Genomic DNA, 9,415 nt, shown 5'->3' with positions numbered 1-9,415 from the left:
GTCTAAAAATATACAGTACGTGTCAAGTCACAAGAGTAGAAATTGTTTTTGAGTGTGGCATGTGTTTTGTCTGTATTTGTGTGTGTTTGTGGAGATGAGCAATGCAGATGGTATACACTGTGTTCACGTTGAAGAAATATCTTGCACAAATCAATATAAAGGTATCAAGGTACATTCTGGTGGAAATGAGTTTGTCTGTTATGTTAGAAGTGTCGGTTCTCTTGTCCTGAGGAATATTAGGCATTGCATCAGGCGATGTTGTGTATTAGCAAAGTAGTTTTGATCTGTGGGTTATTTTATGTGTCACAAATACGTACAGCACCTGTCAAACCTGTTGGTAGCTCTTAAGATGCAACACAAAAGATAATGTGGAAAATGTAAACATGAAAGGGATAGTTTACCCAAAAATTTAAATTTTGTCATCTTATACTCACTCTCATGTCATTCCAAACCTGTATGACTTTCTATTTTCTGCAGAATACGTATTTCTAAGTTGTTTTATGGGGTCCAAAATGGAATGAAAAGAGGATGAGTAAATATGACGGAACTGACAGAATCATTGTTGTGTGAACTGTCCTTTTAATGTGAAAGTTTCTGGAATTAACTGTGTAGATGGAGGCAAAAATCAGCAGCAGTAATTATATCCTTATCTCATGCAACAACAAACTGTTCTTGAGCTTGCCATATTTCCATTGGTTCAGATGTTGATTCAAATGGATTCTAGGTCAGTTATTGCAATGTATGCCTCAACATAGACCGCCTTCCAAAAAAGTGAAATTTGAACCCAAAAATGTTTTTAAAATACTGCTAGCTTTTGTCCCGCTGTGCATACTGTACACATTTCGTGATCATTGGACTGTGCAAAACGCATGTGGTAGCCAGAGCCTTACTGATCCAGTCAAACAGCTGGGTTCATTGTAGAGTCATTCCAAAGGCAGAGGGCCTCTCACCAGGGAAGGTGTCGTTGACTAGAGTTTACTTGAGAGGTTGAGATACATGGACCAAATGTTTGCTACAGAAAAGTCCATTAGAAACGATAAAACGCTTCATGTACAGTGATGGTCTTATGTTTTTCATTGACTGTTTAAATGTGACAGGTATTAGGCACGTCAAGATAATGGCCACCGTATTTGGATGCAGCATTCCAAACCCAGCAGATTTCATGAATATTAGTCAATCAAACTTTTATGTACTTTGTGTCTAATATCGATGGCATCCCCATATTTTGTAAGAGCTATAATTTGTGTTGGAAGAGGGCATGAAAATTAAATATACGAAGACAAGAGATGCATAATGAAAATGATGAAAAATCATATACTTCCCAAAATAACTGTGTATGCATGTATTGTAAGTATGCATGTATTTGGTTAGTGTGTGTATATTTTCCTGACTTTTTGAGAGCTGTAGATGCTGGAGTGGACACTTTCTTTTAATGCATACTTGATACCATCTTCAGAAATTTGTGTTTTACTTTTTTTCTGGTGTGCTTTAAGCCAGTTGGAAAAATTATGAATTGTAAAATAAATGTATAGAGTTTTCTAATTTTTTAAAGAAATGAGAGGTGGAAACATTTTTTTAAGATGAAGGTCGTGTTATTATAAAAAGCAATAAAGAACAAAAAAAGGAATAAAATTAATTCTAAACTCAGTAGGTCAGTAATAACGTATGGAATGTTATTTGCATCCTCACAGATCAGTTCTTGCCACACTACACTATGTTTGATCTTTTGTTGTTTCTTAAACTAGTAGCCTACATGAAAAACCACAATCTAATTTTGCAGGAGACAACATCTCTCCCAACATAATCCATTTCTTTATAGGTGGCCAAAACTGAATCTTGAAATCTTAATTATAATGCAATGTGTAGACATAGGCATAGAGAGTTTGTAAGAAATTTGCTAAATATATTGCTAAAGCTATTAAACCGCCAAATAAATATGTTGACAATTCAGGACACTTAATTAAGTTCTAATTATATAACCGAACTGTATGTATATTCGTCTACTAAACTGCTGGTCATATCTCTAGAGTTAAGGCTGTATAAATGAAAATCTGCATACTGTTCTTTTTGTTGTGATGCATGTTCTTGGATTAGACCATAAATCACTTAGTCGACATTCTTATTATCTGCTTTATTTAACTTCAAAGTGGCCCACAAATCAAAGTCAACACAAAGTCACCACCGTTTTCAGTGAAACTTCAGACTACGTATTCTGAGGGTCATAAATCAAATATGCACTTTTGGGCTCAAATCACTTTGACAACAAGCATATCATATTAGAATGTGAATCATTGCTAAAATGATTAGTCATTTTCTTTACAGGGGACTAATTTTGCTGTACCCCATTTTCTGCAAATGCAATGTCAGAGGTCAAACAACAAACAGATACTTTTACCGTTTTACTGCTCTGTGAAGGAGGAATAGCTCACTCAACACTAATATTTCTAATATTTAAAAGCTCATTAAAAATCAGGTCAACTTCTGATGATTTAATCAGTAGCTGCATTAGGCCAAAAAAGAACATTTGAACAGATTTAATTTAATAATCTTCAAATTCCTAAACACAGGCGCACTGACCATTTATTACAGAAGCAGTGAATACTGTATATTACTGTTATTTTATTTTTAAAGGTTTGTCCTAATTAATCAATATTTTGTCATGAGATTTGCTATTTAGAATGCAGATAAAAGTGTTAACATCACTTGCTTTCTGTAATTTCAACTGTATTTTACATTGCCAAGGACAAAAACTCACCGCAATACACAGAGGCACCTTTTTAATACAGAAAAACAGACATTATTGTGCATTCAAGGTGATGATAAAACTCTGGATATCAGTCAGCTTTTTAGCACACACCAGCATTTAGTATTTTCCATGATCAGGTCATTAAGATTACAGAGCAATAATAAGACAAAAAGCGCAAACCTGTATGTTGTTGTTGTTTCCCCTTTGGTGCAAGGCTTTTTCAGACTCTGCCAGGGTCCAAAATGAACACTTTTATAATTAAATTCAGTGCAATTCTGTAAGGTGATCTTGAGCTTGGACAAGGCACTATATCAATATTCATTTGCCCCCTCTTAGAAAATGCATTAAAATGGCTTTGATGGCTTAATAAAACAGTTACTTCAACAAAGTACATGTACATAATACTTTTTTTTTCTCCTATATGTGAAATATTCTTCACAGTTAAGTCACCAAAACAAAAATCTGAGGAAAAAAGCAACAATTAATCTTCATATATTTGTACAGTTATATTTCACGGCAATGCTGTACAATAACCTGCTAATTATTGCCTTTGGGATTTTTTAAACAATAAAAATAATGTAAAACTTGGTAGTATATTTGTTATGATATGCTGTTATGTAAAACACAATTTCATGTCAGGTTACAAATATTTATGACTGATACATTTTCTCAATCCATTTGCAAATGTAACAAAACGTTACTTTTGGATCCTGGCCATAGCAATGATATATACCCATCTGAAGTTTTCCAAGTCCATGTTTTAGTCAGGTTAATCGAAACAAATCAGCTAAAACCATAAAGCTATAAATAATAATCTGACATCTTAGACGTTAGTCTTACGATGTTGAATGGTTTAACAAGCTCTTCACTGTTGAGTACTTTGATTTAGGTGAGGCTACATAATTTGTGACCTCAAGTCAAATAATGAGCCCAAAACATTCATGTCTTGTGTTGTATAAACCAACATTGAGAAGGCAGCTTCTGTATTTTCAAAGTTGTTCACCACTGTATAAAGGCTACTGTGTTGTTTTTACAGTAAAACCATCAGCCAGCATAATATGTGTGAGGGCAGGTTTTAAAACATATTTTTTAAAGTAATTGTTAATTAGGAGTGACTTATTGTCAGTGATCTGATTTGGTGTCTACTATTAGGAAATGATACTTTTCAGTGCAGATTAACTGGTGTTTAAGATAATATTCTGTTCTTTATGTTTAGTAATTTTGGCATTTATTTCTTTTGTGTTAAGGCTAATTGTAATGAAGCACTCACTGAAGATGTGTGATTGTTATGCGAGTGCTCATCAGCTTTGTTGAAATAAAATTAGACAAGAATTAGACTGCCATGGATTGTGTCATATCAAAGCTTTTGCAATCAAAGATCCACAAGTTCATAAAATATGAGACATTTCAAAGTGCTAAATATGTTTTAATGTGACCATTTGTTGTACGTATTGCCAGCAGTGAATCTTATTAAGCAGCTTATACATGATGTACTGTAAAAGGTAATGTAAGTTTTAAGTGGTACATCTAATGCAATTAGTACATACCTAAACGGTAACTAACAATAAACATATTTACATAATATTTAATTACTAAAGATTTAAAGGGTTTTTTTAACACATAAAAAAATAATCTGTGAGGTTTTGTTCACTGTTGTCTGTTTAGTATCTATGTTCTTAAAATGAAAAAATAAAGATTCATAAGAATCACCCTCAAAACAAAGCAGTAAATTCTTAGTATGGACAAAATTAACAGTTAGTCAAATCTATTTATGAGCCCAAATATGTGCAATTTCAAAACATAATAGGGATGTGCAATGATATTAAAGTAGCATAATAGTCTACTGTATTTTAGTCCTTAGGATCATCTCAAAGATATAAACTAAGTGAGACTTTTATGTAAAATAGCCGTGTAACATTTTCACAATAGCACTAAGATGAACAACATCACATGAGAAATTATGGTTAAGATACTATGTATGCAAAGATGCTCTCTATGTCTTTTTTATTAACACATTAGTCCTAAAGCATGAAGGTTTAGTTCCTATGCTTGTGTATAACACTGTGATGCTCATACAAAGTTTACTTTTATGGACATGCTTGCATTGGAATGGGAGGGAAGCCATTGGTGTGACGTAAATGGGAACCTATGTCTAAAGAACAAAACACATTAGTAATGAAACTGTGATGCTCACAATGGCTTAAAGCTAGACACTGTCATGGTCGTGTGGCCTAAAACCCGTTATGTAATTCCTAGTCTGTGTTTACTCGTGTGAATCTGAATTGTGCTCATGTAGCCCCATTTCCTCCTTACTTATTTCTCACCGCTTTGCTCTCAGCAGCTCCAGTGCTTAATTCAATGAACTGCCACAAATGGGTTACATAACCTGCAGTGATTCTGTATTCTTACTTACTTGATTACTTCTGTGCTTCAAAGTGTGAATAGCCCTGAAAACAGGCCCAAAGTGCAAGTCTCTCATGCAGATCAAATCTTTTCAAACGGGAGAAAGAAAGAAGAGTGAGCGAGCCGCAAGATTGAAGTCACATGCTGATATGTGTCTGTTTGTGCAGTTGTACACTTGTTGGGTGTCTTGAAATGTTTGAGTTCACTGTGAAGTGGATATGTCAGACTTAAAAACATGACGTTTTAGATTCCATTCTGATGCAATGACTTGGTTTTATTGTGTTACAGAACGCACAACGGTAGACGTGAGCATAGCGTTAAATGAATATGTCTTCCATTAATATGGTTTTCTGTTTGTGACACGCACCAGAACACTGTTTCATTTGAGTTTCGTCACAATTCATGGTAGCGAGTAACGTGAACTGAATCGATCAGCCAAAAGTAGAAACCATAGTAAAGCGATCATTTAAAGGAATGTCTTTAAGTCTGAATTTATAAGATGTATGCATTTGAATGCTCTGAATATTTTCATTGTAAACTATTTTTTACTGCCTGCTATGTTGAAGCTATAAATATTATGCTGATGTACATTTTTATATGGAAACATGGATTTTTTCATTAAAGCCTTTGTCTATGAAACTTCATGGCATTATGACTGGGAGCCCTCTGTGTATAATGCTTACCGGGTGGGTGGATCGGCCGTCTTTCTCTCTGGCACAAAATTAGCATCTTTCTTCTCTGATGACACAGAGTGATGAATGAGAATCCTAGTATTTACCATTAGTGTGAATCAAACTGATTTCATAAGTGTCATCCATAATGTAACAGTTTTTGTCTTTATAGATTGCATTAATTATTAAGACATGTATTCCAACAAGATTTATAATAACAGAGAGTGACACCACGAGGTCCGTTTGCATGCTTGTCAGCTACAGTGTCTTACCCAAGAATTTCTCCAGTTCTCCAATTTTCCTGTTCATCTCATTTGCTCAGATGGTGAAGAATCCTTGAATACTCAAACATTTTTAGCCTAATTACTCATAATTTCTATATATACTGACTGACTTGAGCACTAAATCAGCATATTAGAATGATTTCTGAAGGATCATGTGACACCGAAGCCTGGGGTAATGGCTGCTGAAAATTCAGATTTACCATCACAAGAATAAATTACATTTTCAAATATATTTAAATAGATAACAGTTGGTTTGGATTGTAGTAATACTTCACATTATTACTGTTTTTACTGTATTTTTTTTAAATAAAATAAATGTAGGCTTTGTGACCACAAGAGACATCTCTTGTGGTCACAAAAATCTTACCATCCACAAAATTTTACCCATTAGTCTGTACAAATAAATAAATACAACAGTTAGGCAGTGGTAAAACATCTATAATATAATTAAATATTCAAATGTATAAAACATGACTATTTTTGAAGGGAAATCAATAAACAGAAAGATTTTTGGGCCCTGATGTGTGGTTACGGCCTCTACCACAGGTGCTGGCTAATGCTAACCATCCAAACTTTAACCCCTTAATTTTAACTTAAATTAATATTTTGCACTTTACTTAATATATTTCAATTAAATTTCACCCATGGGGACATTTGGACACATTATTTAATCTTTAAGTGTTGTATTCACAATTTCTGGTGAGTTTCTTGACAGATGCCGATGTACCAGTAGAGAACTTTTCTGGTCCTGGGGTACCATCAAAGCTGCCTTGCCTGCAAATCCCCTTTATGATGTGGGTTTGATTGAGAAGGTAAGTCCAGGGATAAACTCAAACACGTGCTAAGAGACATGAAAGTGCAGACAGACAGGTTGATCTTCTCTCTCCGTCCCTGAGGGACTTGTCCACAGAGACATGTCTCCAAGCCTTTCTGCTAGGTTCGCACATGCCTCACCTAAGGGAGGTACATTTAGTGTTTGCTATTGCTGTCTGAACTGGGATTTGGAAAGTTAAAAGTACACTTTTATGCTATTTTTATTTTCTAAAAAATATGCATACTATGACTGATAAAGTTAGCAACAAAAGCAGAAAAAGTGAGGTTAGCTGTGATTATACTGTACGGCCTTGAGAACTATATAGAATGTTTTTTTTTTGTCTTTTTTTTTTTTTTTTTTTTTATAAAATGTAAATTCATGTCCCAGTCACGTTTTCTTGGTTAAATGAACATTACTTACTATCAGAAAAAGAAAAAAAATATATATATATTATATTTTTACATAAATATTCTATTTATTAAAGCCATGTATCCATGTATACATATATTTCATTTTCTTTGCGCACAAAAAGCATTCTCATGCTTCGTAAAATTACGGTTGAACCACTGATGTCACATAGACCATTCTTACTACCATTCTTGGCCTTGAATGTGGTGGTACCTTTGCTGTCTGGGTCAGAGAGCTCCCAGATTTCATCAAAATATCTCTTTGTGTTCCGAAGATTAACAAAAGTCTTACGGGTTTGGAACGACATGAGGGTGAGTAATTACAGAACTTTCATTTTGGGTGAACTATCCCTTTAAATTTTTACCAAACTGATTACTCACAAAAAAAATCAGTTTTAAAGCCATTTCAAGTCTTATTTTGACGTAACAAAGTGGTTATCTAAGTGTGTAAGTTGTTCATTTACTTTATTTAATTACTCTATTAACACAATTGTTCGTTCAAACTAATTGGCGAATCAGCATCTTACATGTTGTTATGGTCATTTTGAAATGCCCGAGCAAAGTCTGTCAACAAAGTATTTCTGTATAATTGCCTCCCAGAATTGTTACACGACTGCGTTCCCAAACAGCAGGCATCCACCTCCGAAAGCAATGACGCATTTATTTTGTTTTGTCTGCTCTCTCTGAGGCGCAATATATGAAAAGTATTATAATTATTATATTTGATGGCTTCTCCTACTTTTCTTAGTGTTATGTAGTGATACTTCTACCAGGAAGTTACGAAGACGATATCAGTCCGCTTCAGCTATGTGTCTGCATCAGGTCAGTAAGTAGTTGGCAATGTGGAGTAGTGAATCAAATTAACAAAGTATCCTTTAGTTTAAATATGCTCACATGAATAGCCTTATATGGTTCTATTGTGTTTGTTTGGTTATTATTCTGAGAATAGGCATATGATCGTCTTTCCTCACCCGAATTGCTCCACAACCCAAGTAGGGCTCGCTGCAGCCCACAAGATCCAGGGGGTGTGGCTGGATCCACATCTAGGGGGTGGAGATGGGTAGGTTTAGGGATCAGGGGGTGGAGATGGGTAGGTTTAGGTATATGTAAGGTGGGAGGAGTTGGATCTGGATCCAGCCACGCCCCCTGGATCTTGTGGGCTGCAGCGAGACGCTCCTCCCACGACTTGTAACATTTTAAATCAACATTTGGAGCTAGGTAAGGACATACCGTTGTTCCAAGAGTGAGTAAAAAATGACTGCAACTGTAAAGAGGTTTTAGGCTAATTGTGATTCCCATCAGGTTGTGAGAACGGTCCATTTGACTGTCGCAGGGTGGTGGGTATGTGCTGGCTCGTGGGTAAACAGCTGTGAGCTCATCAGCTCAGCGTGTCTGTTGTGTTGAGCTCAATCTCCCAGTTCTCAGCCCATTCTCTGCCTGCTCTAGAATCACAAATTCACAGCGTGAGTGGAGTATCTCGCACATCATATTGCGGCCCCGCTGAGATCATGGTCCTACCAAGGTTGGACTCCACAGTCATTGAAAAATTTATAATATGGCCAAAATGACGAATGAAACAAAACATTTAAACATAAATGCTCTAAAATGTATGTATTTGATTTATTTAAACTAATTTATGTTATTTTCCAACATTGTTGGATCCTAACTAGCAAGACAACCAATGAGCCAATAATAATAATAAAAAAGTCTATTTTTCTAATTTCAGTTACTGGAGACTACTGTTTGCTTCAAATTGATAAATGGCTTGATGTCACCAATTTCTACACTCTTTTTTTCTATTTTATTTTTGCTGTTTTTAAAATACCTGTTTTTAAAATAGTTAATTGAAACATTTCCTCCCTGTTGGGTTGCTAACCCTTGGCATTGTCTGTCAACGCTTTCTTGTTAAACAGCTATTTGACTGGAAATACTGACAATCTGACTTTTTTTTCCTGCCAAATGAACACAAAACAGCTCTTTTTAAACAAGCTTTATTCAATGTTTTGATCATTATTGTAGACACTGACATTACATTTTCTGACATGGATACACACAAATTAATTCATAACTCCAGCCAACTATCCTTTGTC

Source organism: Barbus barbus, assembly GCF_936440315.1.
Source record: "Barbus barbus genome assembly, chromosome: 24".
Classification (NCBI taxonomy): domain Eukaryota; kingdom Metazoa; phylum Chordata; class Actinopteri; order Cypriniformes; family Cyprinidae; genus Barbus; species Barbus barbus.
The sequence above is the reverse complement of the archived record's forward strand: the minus strand, read 5'-3'. Positions refer to the sequence as shown.